Source organism: Heptranchias perlo, chromosome 24 (genome assembly GCF_035084215.1).
Source record: "Heptranchias perlo isolate sHepPer1 chromosome 24, sHepPer1.hap1, whole genome shotgun sequence".
Taxonomy (NCBI): domain Eukaryota; kingdom Metazoa; phylum Chordata; class Chondrichthyes; order Hexanchiformes; family Hexanchidae; genus Heptranchias; species Heptranchias perlo.
Window position 1 is genome coordinate 37,764,622 of NC_090348.1, and position 23,754 is coordinate 37,788,375.

General features: G+C 40.4%; 1 protein-coding gene across 3 annotated transcripts in view; it reads left to right on the plus strand.

Moving 5' to 3' along the window:
* Positions 1-23,754, plus strand: part of taf3 (TAF3 RNA polymerase II, TATA box binding protein (TBP)-associated facto) — a 160,712-nt gene that overhangs the window by 101,259 nt on the left and 35,699 nt on the right. The gene's annotated exons all lie outside the window — the stretch shown is intronic.

Below are 23,754 nucleotides of genomic sequence, written 5' to 3' on the forward strand. Positions count from 1 at the left end.
AATATATTATAACTTTTGAGAGAAATGCTTGATAGCTCAATTGAAAAGCCCTCATCGTAATTAATCCTTTGAAGCAATTATGTCAGCTGGCCAGCCACCTTATATGGAAACCATTTGAAAACCAGCATACATTGTTTCAATTAACCAAATATCAGATGTTAAGAATATATACACCAGCCTAACAGGAAGTTAGGCTATTAGGTAAATAGCAATTTTTGCTACATTGACTGTGTGGAAAAGTTGTTTTTATATTTTCTTAACTCTTTGAGGACTACAATAGCACTAAGCAGAAAAATCAAAAATCGGATTAAATATTTTTATTGTCGTTTAGGTACTTATTGTAAATCACATGATGGACTTTAAATTGACTATGCATAGGGGAGAATCTGTGCATACTCAACTGTTTATTGTTTAATTTAAAGCATGTGGAGTTTGCAAAGTGACTCCTCTCTGGAGAATTCAACAGTTTCGTCTCTAATTGAAAGTCACAAAGTTTTCAAGTGACTATTCTTCTCAATAGAGTTCAACAGTTCACTTAAATTCTACGCACCTTCCCTAATCTAGAGGTTTTCAATCCAACCTAGTTGAGAGCTAGATAGAATTTATTTTAAAAAGTAAGATATTTTGTACAAGTTCAATTTTACTGTGAGCAGCGTATACTGTGTGTGATTACTTTAAATGGTGGGCAATTGGCCTGAATATTGTTAAATTATCTTTTCCAGTGAATCTGATCTATCTGTTTTGCAGCATTGGGTAACGACCCCCCAAATACTGCAGTTTTAAGTGTGTTCAGGTGTGAGTTATATCCCATGAGTTATCAAAGCCATGACTTAATGAGGTTATTGGCAATTTTTAAAAAAATCAAGCCAGGAACCATATTGGCTATTTGGCTCAATCTGTGATTTTCAAATACAGTGTTGAAAATGTAAACGCTTAAACCATCCTGCCATTTACCATGCCACTTCTAATCAGTTTCTCTGAGGAACAATAAGTTTGCCTGTCTGTCTGTGTCTCTCTCTTTTTTTCTCTCTCTCTCTCATGTTTGCAGTCAAATAACATGCCATAGCTTCTTTGTTTTTTTTTTGCCTTTTTTGTTTCCGCTTGCTTGTATTTTCATCTGTTAAAAGTTTGTATTTTAAACAAAAATGTCATGGTCACACATATGCCCCTACTGCTTTATATGATAATCCAAAATGTACTTTATACAACATACTTTGACAATAAAGCTCAGTACTTGTGCATATGCACATAGTTATCAATTTTCACCTTGTTGAAACATTTCAAGCAATTTCTGCAAAATTTAATTTTGCAGCCTGTTTCCTGTACTCTGGTTTGTTCAGATGTTTTTCAAAACTGGATTTTCCACTTCCACTGATACTTGCCATTTTTCCACCCAAGCTTTTATAGACAGGTCTTAAGTAATGTTGATTAAGCTACAGTTTTTAAAAATTGTTTTCCAAACATCTCTCAGAAGGTATTGACTAACTTTTGAAGGCGGTTCAGTGGATTGCCCTTCAAGAAGTTGACTTATACTGTAGACAGTTTGAAGCCAAAGCAACGCTGGGGTCCAGTTGCTAGTCTGAGACCAGTTGATATCGTTCGGACTCCAACCAGACAGAACCCTGATTATTTTGCTTGCCTTCTGCCTGGCTGGATCTCCAACTGTCCTGTTCAGGAGAGAACTTTGCATATGCCTGGATACACACATGCGTAAAGAAATGTAAATACTTCGAGAGCGGTGAGTGGAGAGCTCCTGCTGTCCACATTTAAACTGAGGTAATGTAGACTTAAAAAGTGGCAAACAGAATCCAATAAATCTTCCCCTCTCCCCCCCGAGCACTTTGTAAATCAGATTTGACATTGCAGTAGATTCACACTCCATCCGGTATTTAAGCCAAAACTGTGTGAGATTATCACCAAGTTTAGCATAGGTGCAAAGTGGAAATCTGCACTGATGCTAAACTTGCAATGTAAATGCACGCTTGAACTACCTGCTCAACATGGTATCATACTAACATGAAATCCTAAACTGGCACAAGTTTGAATACGGTAACACAGCGTATAAATGCAGTTTGTTGTATCTTACATTACTGAGATGCTGTGTAGCATAATTACCTGATGAAAGTTAAGTTTGAATTTTTTTTATTTAAATATTACTTTCGGGAATCCTTTTTTATAGTGCATAATAGCAGGAAATGCACCTTTTTAAATAAGTTATATGTACAGAATTCCAGATGGCTTGAGTTGTAGTCTTCTAGTGTTGACATGGTTTATGCAAAATTAGATGGAAGCAATGATTGCATTGATGGGGTTTATGAATATCACAACAAACATTCTGTATCACTATGGTTATCCTGCACAATTTGAAATTTCAGCAGTCTCGGTTGCCATGATAACCTCTACTGACTGTTCCCATTGATTTTAAGCCTTGAATGTTTTGTTACACAACCAACTATCTGAAGGTGTGTTGCATTAGCACCACTTCTGAATCAAATTCCTGTAATTCACAATATATATGGTGCAAACCGATTGGGAGGTCTTATAGTTGTAGAGCAGGGTCAATAGAAGAACCATGCATCTTTAACCTACACTTATGGTGTAGAAGGTCATCTAATCATTCTTTTTAAAGCTCAGTTTATAACAGTAAATAACATCCTGTGTCAGTTATCTGTAAACGGAATCATTTCACCTTTCCTCTGAACTTGTCATAGAGCCTGCAATTACCTTGTCCACATTAGCAATAAGAGGGCCGCATTTACAATAATTCTACCCAGAGGGCTTTCAAATCTGGTAGGAAATTTGTGTGAGGACCTGGTGCATATAGCAGGCCACAGCTCAGAACAGTGGCACCTCACTAATCTTTAGCCCACAAGATAGGTTGGCAAAGATTTTGTATGCATCTGTTGAAATTGGAGGGTGAATCAGAAGTGGGTAATGCACCATTTAAAAATATATATATTTTGCAGCAATACCACCTTTGATTCTTGAGCTTTTATATGTGGGTAATTAGTATTCAATTGAATATTGGCATTATACAGTCTACTCCTGATAATTCAAAGCTGTTTTTGGCACTAAAATTATTTGAACTATCCAATAATTTGAATTAAGCAACATAAGTAACAAAGCAAAGTGGGAATTTAGTGCTAAAAAAGAATTTGAATTATCAGATTTGAATTAAGTGCCTTTGAATTAAGAGGAATAAACTGTAGTAATATATTGTGGTGGTAAGTGCATTTCCTAAGTTTACCTAGCTACCTAGTTGGATGGTCTGTTTTGCCGGTCAGCTTCCAATTGTATGTACTAAGTATATGAAAAAGCATTTTTGTAATTTAAGAGATACTATTCCTTTTCCTGACTCTAAGGAAAACTCTAAGGACCATTACAACCAGCATATTTTGAGCATCTGCCTTTCAGTCTGCAAGTGTTCAAAGGCTTAGTGACTTGTGTCTCATTGCAGTTTTCTCTGCAGTTACATTGTTCGCCATTATTTAGGTGTGTGTCTGATAATGCAGTGCCCTACCCAGCATCGTTCAGAAACTAAAGTTATATTTCTCAATGCACTGAATTCAAAATCTTTTTCCCCTTGTTTACAAATCCCTCCATGGTGTTCCTCTGCCCTATTTCCACAACGTACTCGAGCTATTTTTCTCAGCCTGCTTCCTATAATCTTACAGTTCCAAACTCCTGTGCGTCCACTTTGCTGGCGCTTTCAATCGGTAGCAGAGCTTTCAACCATTTAGGACCTACCTTCTAGAACTCCCTCACTAAACTTCATCTGCCTCGTTGCTTCCTTCCCCACTTTTAAAAGCCGCCTCAAAACCTGATTTTTTTTTTCCACCATGCATTTGGCCAACCTAATTCTTCTTCTACCATTCGGTATGCTTTCTCCTATGTGAAACATCTTAGGCTAATTTATTAATTTAAAGTGTTATACTTTATTATAAGTTATTACTTGTAACAAATTCAGTAATCCTCACATGATTGTGGTTTTATGTAAGAGAAACAAATTAACAGAAATATGTTGAAGATTGAATTATATAACCAGTTCATATTTTATATTAGTAAAACTCTGCTTGAACCCACAACCTTCTGGCCCGGAGGCAAGAGTGCTATCACTGAGCTAAGCTGACGCTAAAGGGCTTATCCCTTACAAGCCCATCAAGGTGGATAGCTTCAAGGACCTTGGGTTGACCATTATTGGAAACAACTTCCAAAGACAGTCTGAGCAATATGTTCATCAGCATCCAGACTTGAGGAAGTTCCCATTTTTGAGTAAAATATGAGATATTTTCTATGGTCAGGGAGATTTGAATTATCCAGAGACCCATCACATAGCTACATCTATCCTGAGATGTCAAGTCTTTGCTTGCCCATATAGTTTTATAATGTGGTGTTGGTGTCAACAGTCTGCATAAACTATTTCCCTGGCAGTTATCGCCTCAGAATTGTACAATATAAAATCAGTTTATCGGCTTGTTCTCTTCCTCCTCAGTGGATTTGTTCCTTTTACAAAATCTCTTATTTGTAGTAATCTACAATGATGTGTTGTGGCATCTTGTTCAAAGAACATTCTTCCATATTTGTCACTAAAATTATTTAGATCTGCACTAATTCTGATTCTGGGAGCAACAACCTATTGATTTAGATTGGGAGATTTAACTTTTTATGCTTCCTACATACTGGGAAAGACCCAGACCAGGCATTTCTAATGTCACAGTTGGATGACTTACTGCTGAATGTTCTAACAAAGCTATTGATTTTATGTTTCCCTGAGATTCCATTATGTCTTCATTTTATATTACAGAAATTTATTTTTAATTGTTATTAAGTAAATTTATGGAGGGATTTGTGGCTAAGGTCAAGGATTTTTAGGTGATACATAGGCAGTCAGTGAACACAAGGATAATAGAGGAACAGGACTTACTATGCGATAGGCTGCAGGTGGAAGAGTTGCAATTTGTGAAGGGCATAAGTCAGGAAGCCAACAAGGGAAGCAATGAAGTAATCAGGTTGGGAGGTAATGAAGGTATGAATAAGTATTTCAGCAGCTGTGGGGTGAGATAGAAAGAACTTGTATTTATATAGCATCTTTCACTTCCTTGGGACGCCCCAATGTGCTTCACAGCCAATTAATTACTTTTGAATTATCATTGTTTTTTGTAGGAAAATTTGTGCACAGCATAATCCCAAAACTAGTGATGAAATAAATGATCAGCTAATCTGTTTTCAGAGGCATTTATTGAGGGATAAATGTTGGTGAGTGCACAAGGAGAACTCTCCTGTTTTTCTTGGAATAGTGCCAAGAGATCTTTTACATCTACCTGAACAGACAGACTTGGTTTAACGTCTCGTCCGAGAGACAACATCTCCACCAATGCAACACTCCCTCTGTACTATCCTGAAGTGTCAGCCTAGATTATGTACTCAAGTTCTAGAATAGGGCTTGAATCATGGCCTTTTAACTCTGAGGCAAACGTGCTACCACTGAACCATGCTGACACTTGGATGCTGGAGGCAGGCATTGTTGTGGAGACAAAGATGTGAGGTTTAAAGCTCATTTCAGGCAAACAAGATACCATGGTTGCATACCATCGGGCTCAGTCTGAGGGAGCTGGCAGAGGGAGGGAGTCATGCTAAAGTGCCCTGTTTTATGAGAGTTGATGGATTTGATCTCTGTAATGTTGAGTTGAAGGAATGTTTTTCTCATTGGAGACTTCACGTCACCTAACCAGTTGGATAGCGCAATGATGGTTGTAGAGTCGAGAGTGGTGGTAGAGTGACAAAACTGGGTGTCATCAATATACACATAAAAACTGACAGATGATGTTGACAAGAGGCAACATGTAGACAAGGAGAAGATGGGGGCTGAGGATGGAGTCTAGGGACACACCTGATGTGACTAGCCAGTGTAGATGTTCTGGCTGCACTAGGATATGTAGGAGTGAAACCATGCTTGGGTGCTGCCACGGAGGAGAGACGGTGAAGGATGGAATGGTCGACTGTGTGATACATTGCAGAGAGGTTAAGGAGGATGAGTAGGGAACGTGTAATGTGGTTACAGTCATAAAGGATATTGTTGGTAGCTTTAACAAGGACAGTCTTGGTGCTATGGAAAGCCATATTGAATACAGCTTCTTGCATGCTCTTCCTCCTCCCTACATCTGCACTGTATTGAAATCAAGACTCATTGCACCATCTCCTACTCTAACTCATTGTTCCTCAGGATCTCAAACTGTGGAATTCGTTCATCCTTCAGTCATTTCTTCTTCCCACAATCTTCATATTTTTAAAACATGAGCTTGGCATTACCTTATTTATTATTTACTGATTTGCCTCAACTTCCCTTTTGTAATTTCCAGATTAGTGGTGTCCTGCACCATGGGTCTTAGTCTTAATTTTGTAAAGAGAAATACTTCTATTTGCAGTTGCCATTAGTTTTCAATTTCATTCAGCAATATAAATGATCCTCTAACAGGTTACTTACTGTATTTCATCTTACACTGGAATAACTATGCTCCAAACCCTACACTCTTTCGCCTTCAGAAGTTAGACTTAGAAATTATTATATTCTGCCTTTTTCAGAAGATTTTTGTTCTGCAAATTCATGTTCACTAGAGCCTAGACTTAATTTATTTAAGGCCCTGTTCACTCTTATGGCACCTTTAATGTAGCAACACATCCCAAGGTGCTTCATGTAAAGGAAGAGAGAGAACAAACACATGGTTATTGCTATTTCTGTGCCAAATACCAGTGATCTTGTAATTTTTCTTGCATTTTACAAAGGCTTAACCTATTATTATCACAGTTATTAGGTAAGATAAATACTTGATTCATGGTTGTTATAAATTTCTGTATAAAATAAACAGGATTTTCTTCTCCTTCCCCACCCCATTGCATTCTACTCCCCCTCCCCTATATGCATATACTTTGTGCGAGAACAATACTAAATGCTGTGGTGCTGACGTTGCTAATGTCCAGAAAGGCTCTGTACTACTGCAGGATCAAAGAAGCAAAGAGACCATATAATGTGAAACATTGAAAAAGAAGTTAGAGTGATGAAATAAATGGGTGCAAGAAATCAATGAAAATATTGTAAAAGTGGAAAAAAGGCGACATTCATTCAAAAAGGAGGGAAAAACACTTAGATCACCTCTGTTGGCCATAGAACCACAGGCAAGGAGTTGTTTTATTTGTTTTGATAATTGCTGTTTTCAAGACTGCGGGATTAAAAATTTCCATTTTTACAGTGTTTGCCTGAGGCTCTAACGTTATTTTGGTGGAAGCTTTGAAGCCACCTGTACATTGGGAACATAAGAGAATAAGAATTATACAGGAGAAGTATGAACAAGAGCAGGAAAAATAAAGTTTTGGAGCTGGTAATAAAGCTTTAGACCCGATGTGAGCACTGAACCTCCAGTTAGCTAAAGCTGGAAAAGTACTTTTGTTTCCGCCCTAATTTTACTTTATTTTATTCAAAGGAGAGACAGGAAAAATAATTTCTAGCATAAAGCTAAGAGTATAAGTGAGAAAAGTGGCTCTCTTTGTATTTTGAGAATGAAGGTTCTTGAAATAAAGATTTCACTAAATTAGCTGGTGACAGCGCTTGTTGCACTAACTTACGGAGGTCTGTTTACTCAGCAGAAGTTAAAAGGGGAATAAAAGAACAAACTAATGACAATAGAAAGGAAGAAAATAAAGCCAAAGGAATTGTAAAAGGAAAAGGCAGAGTAAAAGACAAAGTAAGACTAGCAATATGAGAGGAAGAAAGAAAAAGGTCATAAAAGTAGTTTAAAGGAAAGAAAAATGAAAGAACCTACCTTATTGCACCAAATAGTGAAAAAATTAACATTTTGGATGGAGTCTCATTTTTCTTTTGGTCCACCAAAGCCTAATATTTTCAGTTTATAATTTGGACTCTGCTAATTGCTTTGGTATTTGCACTGAGACAAGAGAGTCCAGGCAATATTTTTCACTGATGCACTAGTTGTGAAGACCTCCACTTCATAACCGGTTGAGAAAAGAAGGTTTTATATTTGTGGAGTACATATCATTCATGATTACAAAAATTGAGAGACATAATTTTAAAAACATTTCCATCTGATTATAGATGATTGCATATTCTTTCATTTCTGAGTAATGCATTCTTTCTCAAGTTGTATGCTGGTATCATCTGTATATAGTGTAAAAGGAGAGACGCAGTCAGTGGATAAGGCTGTAATGTGTTCTGTGAAAATATTACTAATCACTCAATGACCCTTTAGCATGTAGTTAAATAATTACCTGTTATTAGTGTTAATGGCATTGGAAGAGTTAATCCTTTTTTGTCATTGTCTGCTAGTTAATCCTTCTGTAATACATTTTGCCCTCTCTGGCATATGTGAGTTTTCCTTCTCTGCACATCCCTCTGTGCTTGCAAACTAGGAAAAAAAAAGTGATTGTGGGAAGTAAGGGAACCACTGGAGGCCAGTGAGGAAAGTAGGCCTTATCTCAAGCAATTAATCAAGAAACTCATATTGTGTGACAATTATTCAAAGCCAGTTCAAAAATAGCTCAGAGCTGGAGGTCCAGAGATTATTTTTCCAGAATTTTGTCAAGGTCATTATAAGCATTGAGCAAGTCTATAGCAGTGTAGAAACGACATGGTTGACAGAAGATGCTGGGACGTGTTTAAGAATGCTGTATGAAGTTTACAGTAGTGGAACATACTGCATCATAGCCTAATGGGCATGTCAGGTAATTTACAAATTAACGCCATATAAACCCTAAAGAAGCAATTCTGGAACACGTTCATTAAAAAAAATAAAGCAGATGAGGGAAATGTTTGTTAAAAGTGTAATAACCCTTTCCTGAGCAGAAAACCCATACAATGTATTCAGGTCCATATACAAATCCTCCAGGGCAACATGAGCCTCTGCTGCTTTCAAAACCTAACTGGAGGAAACAGAGTCTCAGATCACTGCCCACGTTTTTTAGACTGGGTCTAGATATAACCTTTATATTTTGTACCAGCAAATAATTCTATTGGTTCTCCATTTAGGAGTTTTCTTTCTGTGTGATCCTGCCTGTATGCATCTCTTCCTCTTCATCCCCTCCCCCATAACAAAAAGCATCTCCTGCATCAAGTGGAAACTGCTGATTTGATCTGAAACAAGCATCTTGTCAACTTCATATTTGCGTTCCTTTATAGTGTTTCTAGGTGAACAGATATTGCAAGTACTTTATACAGTATCCTGTGCATGAAGCACAGGTAATCTTGTTAAATTGTAAACAAAATTATGATATTTAGCCAGTTAAAGAATAAACCAAGTAAAATGAACAACTTAAACATTAGCATCAGAAAAACCTTGCAAGTTAAATGGGCTTTCATGAACAATAGCTATCACAAAGGATGTGTCCACTTTGAGACTTTAGCTGTACATTTACTTACACATCGGGAAATGTATGCAAAACAAGGATTTTTAAATCTTTTTTTTGCATCACCCAGGAGATTATAAGACTACAAGTGGAAGGGTACACTGGGAGCCACGATGCCTACTTGCGTCATGACTGTTTTAGACAGGCTCGATGAACCAGTCTTTTCCTGTCTGTCTTTTCGTGTGGCTTCTGGCTACAGAACTGTCAATCGAAACCAGAACAAAGATACAATGGCAGCATACCAGATTAATGAGACACCTGTGATTGCCAGGCAATGTTAATACTGATATAATGGGCTCCATTTTAGCACCCGCTATCGGGTGCGTTCCTGGCGGGGGGGGGGGCTCCGAAAATCAGGGAATCCCGGAGCGGGTCGGGAGCCCGGCTCCAACCCACCCACTTCCGGGTTCCCCACAGACGCGCCGACGTGCGCGCGCAGCCCCCGCATGTGGGACTCCCGCAGGCAATTAAAGCTGGCGGGACGCCACTTGAGAGTATTTATCTTGTCATTTCAGGTCATTAACAGACCTGATTAAGGGAATATGTCAGGAGGGGTGGGATTTTAGAAACAACTGACTGTTTCCCATACTGGGGGAAACACTCCCAGTTGAAATGGACGTGTTGCAGCTATCAGCCTGTGGCAGCTGCAAAGGTCCATTTGACAGGTGGAGGGGGAGGGGGGAGGTGCAGGAGGCCACTCTGTCACTCCTCCTGACAATCAAATTCACCAACTTGCACACTTACCCCGGGGTCCAGAGACATATACCTACCTTGCGGATCCCCTCAGATGTACATCTTCCGGATGGGGGCCGCCGTAGCTGCAGTCATGACCTCCTCGGAGGGCGAACAGCATCACCAGCCTCGCCGGCCAAGCCGTCCACCTCTGACACGTGGAGCTCCACAACACAGTGCTGTGACACATCCACCTGCACAGCAGGTGGGAGGTCAACCGCAGAGAGAGATGCGTCGCAGGGGGCACTACCCTTGCCACAGGGTCCACAGACCGAGGCTCAGCTTCCTGGACCTCTCTGAGCAGCAGCGCACGGAGGCTCAGAGTCACTCGACATGTAGTCGTGAACATCTGCAGCCTCCTTCATGCCGAGCTGCTCCCGGCTGGCCTGAGCACCATCTTCTTACCTGTCGCTGTCAAAGTCACCACTGCCCTCAACAACTTCTCCGCATCCTTCCAGGGTGCAACCGGGGACATCGCCGACGTCTCAGTCGTCTGCACAAACGAGCCTTGCAAATACACCTACACCCACTTTGCAGTGACACAATGGGTGGCATCAGTTGTGGGTCTTCATAGGGATCCTCAGGAAAGGGCATTATTGCACAAACCAGACAAGATTCGCAAAGACGTGGCAGTAGTGGTGCCAATATAATATGTGATGTGAGTTGGTCAGCAATTAAATAGAAGTAAAAACCATGACAAACCCTCAAACACCCTTGTGCATCCCCTTCATGCTCACGACACGTTTGCCTTACGCTTCCTACTGCACATATGTGATGCATGCCCTGTGGCTGCAGCACAGGTAGTGGCAGGTTGAGTGAGGCTGACCGTGAAAGAGATGCATGAGAGGGTGAGTATGAGATTGAGCCATGAGATTGTATGAGGATTGGGTTGAGTGGTAGTGGCGGGATGAGTACTGGCGAGGTGAGTAAGTGCAGGTAAGATGAGGATGAGGATGAGGTTTGAGTGGGTGTGAGGGGTGATGTGACAGAGTAGTGTTGGAAGTGCAGAAGGAGATGTGGGGTGGGGGCGGTGATGTGGCAGACGGAGTGTAGGGGAATGAGTAAGTGTACTCACTTTGGCTGACCTACTTAGGTCATTGCAGCGCCTCCTGCACTGTATGCAGGTGGGCGATATGTTGGTGGTGCAGGTGACCTCCTCTGCCACCTCGAGCCAGGCCTTCCTGGTGGCAGAGGCAGGCCGCTTCCTCCCGCCCGCTGGGGGGAAGATCTCTGTCCTCCCCCTCCTCCTCACCCCATCTAATGATACCTGGAGTGAGGCATCATTAAACTGGGAGCAGCCTTCCCCTTTGGCTGCTCCATGCTGTAATTTTTCCTATTTGTTGTAGCATCAGTCAGTGGAGGACTGCCCCTTTAAATAGAGCTCCTCCAGCTGACAGACCTTACTGCGCATGCGCAGTCCGCCCGACACGCAGCTCAGCAGCGGGGAACCCGGAAGACCAGGTAAGTGGATCCAATTAGGCTGCGATCGCGCGCAGGGCAGACTGATTTCACCGGGCGCATAGCCCCCCCCGCCGCGAACCCGCAGCCCTGGCAATATCGAGCCCAATGTGTATGTACCTGTCATACAAACATGATATTTATTTATCTGATCATTTACTTGATCAAACTATCTGGTCTGCTCTCTTTCAGATTGAAAATTGCGGGCACGCTGCTCAAAACTTTCCTATTATTGAAATTAAATTTTCCTATATGAACTATTGGTAGGCAAAGTTCCCCACTGCCAGTGCCTACTTGTAAAATGACCCCTTGTTTGTCATTTTATAGTGCAAGCAGAGAAATATTCCTGAGATACTCTAAGTTGAAGGAGCACATACATTGTGACAGATGTACTTAACCTGAGGCTATACTAGTTGTCAGTACGTGAGCATGTAGCTTGGTTGTGTTCTAATAATTTGCTGTACGAAGCCCTTGGAAAATGGCAATGTGCGAAAACTTTCAATTGTAAGTTGCAGCTTGAATGTATGCCTGTATGAGATGTATTGAAAGAGCTGTACGGTTGTGTGAGGGTTTGGCATGGGCAAGCAATAAATGTGGACCAGTAACACTTTGGGGCATGCAGTCTTGGGCCATCTATCTGGTACATGGTGCTGTTGGGTAATGTTACTTTGCCAAATTCCGTATAATACATCATCTTCTCCCGAATCTGTTCCCAGGTCCTGCAGATACTGTACACAGCATTAAGCCTAGATGCCATCTAGTGCCTGCTATCTTGTGGGGGAGAGTATGCTGAAATGCCAAACAAGGCAACAAACCTTCCTCATGCACACCGCGTGCAGCAGAATGTCCATTTGCCAGCCATCAAACAGGGATCAGGTGCTGCAAGATTCTTCCACTTGTTCACATATTCTATTTTGTGCCTTCACATTGGGTTTGCTTTCCCTTGCTTTTTGCCTGCCACTTCTTCCCCACTTCCTCAGTCGAAATCTGATTTTTTTTAAAATTCATTCTCAGGATATGGGCGTCACTAGCGAGGCCACCATTTATTGTCCATCCCTGGTTGCTCTTGAGAAGGTGGTGATGAGCCTTCTTGAACCGCTGCAGTCCATGTGGTGAGGGTACTCCCGCAGTGCTGTTCCAGTGGAATTCCAGGATTTTGACCCAGCGATGATGAAGCAACGGTGATATATGTCCAAATTGGGATAGTGTGTGACTTGGAGGGGAGCTTGGAGATGGTCGTGTTCCCATGCACCTGCTACCCTTTTCCTTCTGGGTGGTGGAGGTCGCGGGTCGCGGGTTTGGGAGGTGCTGTCGAAGAAGCCTTGGCGAGTTAATGCAGTGCATCCTGTAGATAGTACACACTGCAGCCACGGTGATGGGAGTAGATGATTAAGGTGGTGGATGGGCTGCTGATCAAGCAGATTGCTTTGTCCTGAATGGTGGTCCAGCTTCTCGAGTGTTGTTGCGGCTGCATCCACCCATCACACGCCTCATAAATATTTTTAAACTATTTTCAGCCTTTAGAAAGATTCAAACTATGTTTTGCTCCATTTGCCCCACTTACCTTTACATTCTAAATTCTCTCTGCAACCTGTTAAGAGGTGCTGAGTTGCCAGACGTTGTGCCCATGCATCAAGTGTGTTCTCTGAGTTTTGGCCAATGAGCACAGGATCCAAAACATCCAACCTATAGTCTTTGCCATGTCATCTTTACTAGCAAACAATTTCAATAATTCGGTCTTATATTACTGTCAGTATCATCTCTATGTGAATACTTCAGTGCAACACTGAGGGATTGTTGCACTGTCAGAGTGTCATCCTTTCAGTGAGACATTAAACAAAGCCTGCCTATTCACATGAATGTTAAAGATCCCATGGCACGATTGAAGAAGAGCAGGGAGTTCTCACAAAGTCCTGACCAATATTTTTCCTTTAACCAACACCATCAAAATTAGATTAACTGATCATTCGTCTCATTGCTGTTTGTGGGATCTTACTTTATGCAAAATGGCTGATGCATTTGCTTATGTCGCAACAGTGACTGCTCTTCAGAGTATTTGATCGTTTGTGAAGCACTTTGGGATTTCCTAGGAGATATGACAAGGCACTATGTAAATCTAAGTCCATCCTTCCTTCCATCCATTGTCTCCCATTAGAAACATAGAAAATAGGAGCAAGAGTAGGCCATTCGGCCCTTCGGGCCTGCTCCGCCATTCAAAATGATCATGGCTGATCATCTAACTCAGTACCCTGTTAAGAAAGTAATTAAAAGTGAGCCTGCTGTCCACCCAAACAACAGAAATTGTGAGAATTGCAGCAAATTTCTGTTGTTATCCACTTCTTGAAGTTGAAATTTCTACACACGCTTAATATAATTTACAATTATATAGAATGAACAATGGCTGATTGCTTGACATAGAACAATGACATTTATCCCAGTATATAAGAATATTTGTTTTATCGTTACACGCTTAAATAAATTATTTCTTATCTTGCAACCCTACTGTTAACTACACCAAGTCAGTAAAGCCATTTGGTCCTTTAATCAAAAGGTACAGACTGGACTTCAGGTATAATAAAACCAGAAGTTCAAGTTTAGTAACATCTATGGTTGGTTATGAAACTTTTTTTAAATGAACATCAGCTTTAAAACAGATATACCTGTTACATAAATTGCACAATATGATACTTTCCTCATGCTTTTTATTGGAGATTTACAATTAGCACAGATCTCTGTTTCTTGAGTTTCTGCTAATCAGTAAAGTAGGAGAGCAGTGTACTCAATCTATTTTTAATCTGAATGTTTTGATTCCTAAAAATTTTGACCTTTAAAATTTGCTTCCTTAATTTATAAAAAGAAAATCTGCCATGCAGATTTAAAATATGTGTATAAATTAAGAAAAAACTTCAACTATGCTGTTCAACATTTTCAATTCCATTTGATACAAGGGATGTTAAAACACAGTGATACTAAAGATAAACCTAACTACTTGCAGTTATTTGCTGAGCAAATCCTTACCTGCATGGCATATATTTTGAGGTTCGTAAATGCTTTGTGTTTGGTTTTAATGATGCAGGATTAGTATGCTGATAAAAAGAATATTATTGTTTTTTCAGTTTTTAGAAACTTGAGAAAGCATTACGTTATTAAAAGCTAAGTCTAATGTAACAATGCAATGTATAGTAATATAGATGTGCTGCCATAACCCTTTATATAGTTCCAGTCTGATTTATGCCCAACAAAAGAGAAATTACCAATCCATTATTTTCACACTTCTGTATGTATTAAATAAAATCTCTTGTACATTTTAAAACATTTACACTGTTCCTTTTTTCCGATAGGTAGTGTGAAATGTCATTAGGGATTGCAGTTATTAAAAAGTAACTACTGACATGTAGTTACCCATCTGTTATAACAGATGGGCAACTTGCTCCTTGACCTTGTCTTTTTGATAAAATCCTCATTATTTCTGTATTAGTGCAGATTTTACAATGTTGCGGCCATTTCTAAATAAGTAGCTTATGATAAAGACGTGCAAATTAGCTTAATCAAACACAGGACTGAAGTCAGTTTGCTATTTCAATGTGATGAATCCCTATTAATGTTTTAAGGTTAAAATTGAAAAAAGGCATTATGTAACTCAGATTTTCCCCTTTTTGTAAAAATTCCCCACTCCATTTGTAAGTAATATTTTACCCTCCTTGCTCCTCTTACACAGCTTTTGACAGAAGGAAAAGAACAGGTTGCGTACCCACTATCTCAATAAGTGACACTCAAGAACCACCCAGGAGGTTTGCAAGGTGGCATCAGCTGACTCGCTAAACAACTTTATTTGTTTTTTTTTAATTTATTTCCTTCCTCTTCTCTGGAGAGACAACTTAACCTCCACTCTGTGTTTAATAGTTTTTAGAACTGATGTAGACCAGTCAAGCTTTAAGCTTATATTAGCTGGTGACTGAATAATAGCCTATGACGAACAGAGGTGATTTAAAGTATCTGAAGGAGGGGAAAGATGTAAGAGAAACTGCCGTTATCATAGCTTCATATCATAAGCAACTGCTGGGCACCAATTGAACAGCGTGTGCTATGTCAGTCAAGCAACCTTTCAGAACAGTTGCCATTGGTGGTAACTATAGAAACCCTCCAACTATGCCCCTATCTTATTCAAGCAGGAGTTATATGATCCAGTAGTATTAACATATAGATTAGGCCATTCATAATACTGTAAATTGTTTCACCTTACTGTGCTTACACAGTCCAGTAGTTGCTTTACTCTGCAGTACAGAATTGTGCATTTGGATGTCACAAAGTAATTTTTTTTTACTTTCTATTTTTAAAAAATGAAATAACCGCTTAATCTAGTACCACAGGATAGTATTAATTCATTTTATTCCTCCTGCATACGTTACTTAGCCCCTTTTGTGATCTAGTACGATCATGATAATCATGCTCACAATTACAATGATAGTAGGAGGAGTAAACAGCAGTCTGAATGTGATGGGTTTTCTATATTCCCATACAGTATATCAGTATTACTGTTTATTATGGCACTCATAATTGTGCTTCATGGCTTGCTATCTTGCTGTTTACAAAGAATTGTAAACTTGAACTGCATTTCTTTGGGAAATTGTGCCTTAAGGCTGGTCCTGGTGGCCTCTGTTAGCCCTCAATAATTATTTACTGGTATTCTTTGAACTTGGCAAATTAAGTGCCCAAAAGTTATTTCTCCCTGATTATGTACTAGTACATACATAATTGCTATCTAAACCACCTTTAATACCCTCACCTCTGTAGGTCATGTGATGTTTTGCTTCATAACCATTGCATCCCACTAATTTGACTCTATAGTGAGCATCATTTTGGCAAGCTTTTAGCTGTCAGTAACATTCTTTGCATACCAGTTCTCATTGCGAGTTTCACTGATTCTCCGTATTTTTGTAACTTTGAAAATACAATTAGTATCATTATGTGTCATTGTTGGAAAATTCTAATTACCAAATTATTAGTGCTGAAATACTTTCCAGCTTTGGCAACCTGAAAAACAAAGCAGCCTGTTTGATTGTAAATACTATTGATTCATTTATCCCTCTATTTCTAATATTCCATTGTTTCTTACCTGCAGGATTTAATCATTCATGCTGTTGCAGCTGTTCAATTACAGTTCATGTAATTTTTGAATGAGTGAAAAGTCAATTTCATTGAGTTCCCAAAAAGGCCTCTACACGCTAAATAGTGCTTAACTTTATTAACCTTTTTTGACCAGGACTGTATACATAACAGATGCTACGGTGACAGTAGAAGGCTGTAATTCCATCTCTGGGTTGTGCTGACATTTGTAAACCTTGTGTTCAGCTCTTGCAATCTGTCTTCATCAGAACCCATCAAATGAACCTCAGCCTTCTAAATCTGAGGACATTTTGCATTGGGTACTTTACTACCAATGGTATCTTTTTTAATAAAAAAAGTTAATTGTCTTGTTCCAATAAAAACTGATTTATACATGTTGGAGACCAGTTGTTTATACAAAATAAATCAAATAGTGCCAGTCGCATAACTCATGAGCATCATCACAAACGCAGCAACAACTTGCATTTATGTAGCATCTTTAACATAGGAAAATGTCCCACAGTGGTGGCATCGCGCTGGAGGTGGTGGAAATGGCGGAGGATGATACGTTGAATGTGGAGGCTGGTGGGGTGGAAAGTGAGGACAAGGGGGACCCTATCATGGTTCTGGGAGGGAGGAGAAGGGGTGTGGGCAGAAGTGCAGGAAATGGGACGGACGTGGTCGAGGGCCCTGTCAACTACAATGGAGGGGAATCTTCGGTTGAGGAAAAAGGAAGACATATCAGAAGCACTATCAGAAGGTTGCATCGTCAGAACAGATGCAACGGAGACGGAGAAACTGGGAGAAGGGAATTGAGTCCTTACAGGAAGTGGGGTGGAAGGAAGTGTAATCAAGGCAGCTGTGGGAGTCGGTGGGCTTATTAGTAGATATATATACGTGATGCTGGTTTGTTAGCTGTTGACTTCAAATAAATAGAAAGTTTCTCCTATAGCTATTCCTGCCAAATTGTATAAAACAGTCAGAAAGCAGGAATGAGGTCCCCGCATAATATTTTAGCAATTTATTTCCTGTGGTCAGTGTAAACGATTTCCGTGTCCCTTCTTTAATAAATGTAGTATTGATATAATTAAAGTCTTAAATCAGAAGGAAAGAAAAATGAAATAATTAGGTTGAGTGATTTAGAGAATATATGCTTGAAGAAGCTCCATTTTTCGGTATGGATTTTAAAAAGAAATAGTTTGATCCATATTTATTCATTATTTGGCAACATGACCTCTAATGAGCTCGCATTTATTTTTGTCAAATTTCTAATTTTTATTTACTCACCGTTTAAGCTGCCTTTATATCAGCTTTAGTGGGGCCTTTGTGCTCTGGCTTCCAGTGCAACTCCAGAGTAAATTTGCCAGCTTTGCTAAAGCCAGTTGCTGGGAAGACACTGTTTTAAAAAAAAATGGATCTTTCTACCTTTGTGAATCTTGTTTACTCAATTGTTGCCATTAGTTGTGTGAGACCCTCGTGTCAAAAGCCAAAGGCACAAACATCCTACTAAGCCCAGTATAGAAGCAGCTTTAGAAAGAAAATGCTAATTTGGGGCCGAGCTCATTAATTAGATGTAAAAGGATTAATATGTCAGGACCCCTATAGATACCTTTGCTTATATTGTCGACCAATCAGGAAGCAATTTCTTCCTTCCCTACATGATTGGGCCAAGACGTTATACAGAGAGACTAGAGAAACTGGGGCTCTTCACCATATCACAGAAAATCCGATAGAGGTGCTCAACAGCATGAGGGGTTTCAATAAGGTAACTAGGGAAAACTAGAGGATATAAACTCACCAAAAGATGATGGTAGAGGTCAGGACAATTTGTTTTTTGCAGCTGGTTGTTAGGACATGGAATGTCCTACCAGAAGCAAAGTTGAAGCAGAATCCATAATAGCTTTTAAAAGAGACATGGATAAATATTTGAAAAAGAAAAGCTTAAGAGTATGGGGAACGGTAGGGCAAAGGGTCCAAGTGGAAAGCTGAGAGCTGGCTCAGGCATGATGAGCTGAATGATTATATAAATGCTTAACATAAAATAAACTGCCATATAAAGTTCTCTTACGGTACTTGTTAAGGGAGCAGGCTGCTATGTGTGTTTCACAAGAAATAACAAAAGAATATATGCAACTTAGTTCAGTGTCAGTAATTGTTTAATCGTTCCACTTTCTTTCTGAACTTTGTGCATACTACAGGCTACCAAGTTGCAAAATGTAATTCAGGACCAAAAGCAATCTCCAAAAAAGGATCTACTACAATTGAGTGTATCATTTTTTGAGTTAGGCTGTTTTTTGTTTACATCTTGCCCTTTATCTGCTTACCAGTTAAAACCCTAGTGTGAACAGACGTTCAATTAAATGAGAAGTTTGAGTGTTACACCCATCACAGCAAGGTGAGCCTTTCCTTGACTGCAAACATGCTTTCTTGTTGAGTAGTACATGCAGGATATTGGTGATCCTATGTATACTCCAGTGTTGTAAACTATAAAGATAGAAGTTACATTTGCCCTGTTTTGAAAGTGTAGTCTACCTACTGATTATCATATTATCACAAGTTATTCTTGACATATTTAGATTAGGGTCCTTAACATAGCTGCACTCTACATTGCTCTGACATCACATCTGTTGGATTCAGTTAGGCGAAGGGATAGCAACACCTGTTGCACTGATTGGAAAGCAGTTCCTCTAGCGGGAAGAACTTGTTACATTTGAATGCTCCACCTTCGGGAGGAATGGAGGATTCATCTCCCATACGTACCCTTAATTCAAGTGACATTGATGGCAGTCATGGGATGGTATTTAGTCCAGACATTCCTAGCCTGAAGGAGGCTGTTTGAAAATAAATACGTCTTTGGGAAATAGGTGAGAAAGGCATATAATAAAAACAAATACAGAATGTCAGATTATATGAAAATCTAACTGCATGTCTTTTTTGACCATATAACATTTTCTTAATGATTTTGGTAAAAAAAAATCCTGAATCTAATATATCAAAATAGGTAACAACCAAGTTCAGATATTCTTTTAGACTACAGAATGTTTTGTTTAATTGCATGTAGTTTTAGGCACACTCCTAGTACTTCACCCATGGATTTTTAATTAAGTCAATTTGGTGCTATGGCTAATTAAACTTTCCTATTGAAACTGCAAAATGAATTTGTCTAAAATCATGTTGCAAATATTAAGCTTTAAAGAACCATAACCCCAAAGAGTGATTCAAATAGCATTGAAATGTTCCAGACTTGAGAATGAGAGCATATGTTTTGGTTTACAAACTAAAAAACCTATTTTGTAGTTGTTTCTGCCATCCTCTCTAACTGGAGATAAAGGCAGTCAGCAGTTAGAGTCTGAAACAGTCAGAGCGAGGCAGCTCTTTTTTCTAAGTTTAGTGACATTCAATTCAGCAAATACTGACTTGTAAGTGAAGCTTGGGCCTTATCAGGGGCTACGTTTGTGTAATTTTTTTTATTCGTTCATGGGATGTGGGCGTCGCTGGCGAGGCCGGCATTTATTGCCCATCCCTAATTGTCCGTGAGAAGGTGGTGGTGAGCAGCCTTCTTGAACCGCTGCTGTCCGTGTGGTGAAGGTTCTCCCACAGTGCTGTTAGGAAGGGAGTTCCAGGATTTTGACCCAGCGACGACGAAGGAACGGCGATATATTTCCAAGTCGGGATGGTGTGTGACTTGGAGGGGACCGTGCAGCTGGCGTTGTTCCCATGTACCTGCTGCTCTTGTCCTTCTAGGTGGTAGAGGTCGCGGGTTTGGGAGGTGCTGTCGAAGAAGTCTTGGCGAGTTGCTGCAGTGCATCCTGTGGATGGTACACACTGCAGCCACTGTGCGCCGGTGGTGAAGGGAGTGAATGTTTTGGGTGGTGGATGGGGTGCCAATCAAGCGGGCTGCTTTGTCCTGGATGGTTTCGAGCTTCTTGAGTGTTGTTGGAGCTGCACTCATCCAGGCAAGTGGAGAGTATTCCATCACCCTCCTGACTTGTGCCTTGTAGATGGTGGAAAGGCTTTGGGGAGTCAGGAGGTGAGTCACTCGCCGCAGAATACCCAGAATACTCTGACCTGCTCTTGTAGCCACAGTATTTATATGGCTGGTCCAGTTAAGTTTCTGGTCAATGGTGACCCCCAGGATGTTGATGGTGGGGGATTCGGCGATGGTAATGCCATTGAATGTCAAGGGGAGATGGTTAGACTCTCTCTTGTTGGAGGTGGTCATTGCCTGGCATTTGACTGGCGCGAATGTTACTTGCCACTTATGAGCCCAAGCCTGGATGTTGTCCAGGTCTTGCTGCTTGTGGGCTAGGACTGCTTCATTATTTGAGGGGATGCGAATGGAACTGAACACTGTGCAATCATCAGCGAACATTCCCATTTCTGACCTTACGATGGAGGGAAGGTCATTGATGAAGCAATTGAAGATGGTTGGGCCTAGGACACTGTCCTGAGGAGCTGCTGCAGCAATGTCCTGGGGCTGAGATGATTGGCCTCCAACAACCACTACCATCTTCCTTTGTGCTAGGTATGACTCCAGCCACTGGAGAGTTTTCCCCCTGATTCCCATTGACTTCAATTTTACTAGGGCTCCTTGGTGCCACACTCTGCCAAATGCTGCCTTGATGTCAAGGGCAGTCACTCTCACCTCACCTCTGGAATTCAGCTCTTTTGTCCATGTTTGGACCAAGGCTGTAATTATCTTTGATGTTTTGAGGGGTAATGGGAAGTAGAGTGAATTTTACTGAAAACTGTATTCTGTCTGTCGTTTTTTTTGTAAAATTATCCAGTTTACAATTGACATCGTCTCGCTAGAGTATTTATTAGTTCACTTTATTGAAGATAAAAGAAACACACATCAAATACATGAGAGATCACAGCATCCAGTACACACAACGAGGCATAGTCTTGTTATGGACCTCATGCCACACTATCATATGACTAGATATTGGGCAGTAAAAGTAAACTGTTGAAGGAGATTTTCAGAAGGCCTTTGATAAAGTCCCACATAAGAGGTTAGTGTGCAAAATTAAAGCACATGGGATTGGGGGTAATATACCGGCATGGATTGAAAATTGGTTAACAGACAGGAAACAGAGAGTAGGAATAAATGGGTCTTTTTCGGGGTGGCAGGCGGTGACTAGTGGGGCACCGCAGGGATCAGTGTGTGGGCTCCAGCTATTCACAATATATATTTGGATGGGGGAACAATATTTCCACGTTTGCTGATGACACAAAACTAGGTGGGATTGTGAGTTGTGAGGAGGATGCAAAGAGGCTTCAAGGCGATTTAGACAAGTTGAGTGAGTGGGCAAATACATGGCAGATGCAGTATAAAGTGGATAAATGTGAAGTTATCCACTTCGGAAGGAAAAACAGAAAGGCAGAGTATTATTTAAATGGTGATAGATTGGGAAATGTTGATGTACAAAGGGACCTGGGTGTCCTTGTACACCAGTCACTGAAAGCAAACATGCTGGTGCCGCAAGCAGTTAGTAAGGCAAATAGTATGTTGGCCTTCATTTCAAGAGGAATTGAGTACAGGAGCAAGGATGTCTTACTGCAATTATACAGGGCCTTGGTGAGACCACCCCTGGAGTATTGGGTGCAGTTTTGGTCTCCTTACCTGCCATAGAGGGAGTACAGCGAAGGTTCACCAGACTGATTCCTGGGATGGCAGGACTGTCGTATGAGGAGAGATTGAGTCAACTAGGCCTGTATTCACTGGAGTTTAGAAGAATGAAAGGGGATCTCATTGAAACGAATAAAATTCTGACAGGGCTAGATAGGCTGGATGGAGGGAAGATGTTTCCCTTGCTGGAGGGTCTAGAACGAGGGGTCACAGTCTCAGGATACGGGTTAGGACATTTAGGACTGAGATGAGGAGAAATTTCTTCACTCAGAGGGTGGTGAACCTGTGGAATTCTCTACCACGGAAGGCTGTGAAGGCCAAGTCACTGAATATATTTTAGAAGGAGCTAGATAGATTTCTAGACACAGAAGGCATCAAGGGGTATGGGGATACAGCGTGAATATGGTATTGAGATAGAGGATCAGCCATGATCATGTTGAATGGCGGAGCAGGCTCAAAGGGCCAAATGGTCTATTCTTGCTCCTATTTTCTATGTTTCTATGAACACAGGGTCCTCCAATGAGAATGTCTGAACCCAAGAGATTATCTAACCAAGATCTGAAATTTGCAGCAGAGACTAAAATTGGTTGTTCGTCACCCTCATTTAACGATTGGGTGCTACATGCCTTTCCCTCTTTCCATGCCAATTCCAGCATATATAACGTTTGAATAGTTTTGCGCTGCTTTTACAGTTGAATTGAGATTGTCAGAACAGATTTTAATAAGCTATAATTTCCTTTCTTGGCTGGATTCAAATTCATCCATGAGTCAAGGTGACCAGAGTCATTTTCTAAGTGTATTTTGCTTCTATTTTCATATACATAAACTATACCATGCTGTTATTTCTGTTATGGTCATCATTCTTTATGAACATGTCAGTTGGTACCACTTACCTGAGTCAGATGGTCATTTTGATGTTATAGGCTAAGTGTAGAGAGAGAGAGACTTAAGAGTGTCACTCTTCCCAATTGCACCACTGATCTCCTTGTGGACACGTGGCCGAGGTCAAGCATGTGTGTAGAGGGGCCATGACAAATTGGCAACTGGGCTTCTGCAACACAATCATGTCATGATGTATATGTTTCACTAATAAATGACAAGACGAGATATATATATATATCTGTGCTGATGTCATCAAGAAGGCATGCCTAGATCGCCACTGGTGCTTTTATAAGCCACAGTTACATTGATATCTGCAGCTAAGACCCAGGGTTTTTGTGGCCACCAGTCTAATAGCGAGCAGTTTTAGCTTCATCTGACCACCAAAAGTGGATGATCCAGGCTACAGGAGCCAGTGGCTAAAGACCAATATACATGTGGTTAGAAGGTTGTGGATTCAAGCCCATCGAGGAATTAAGCACATAAACTAGGCTGACACTTCAGTGCAATACTGAGGGAATATAATATTGCTGGAG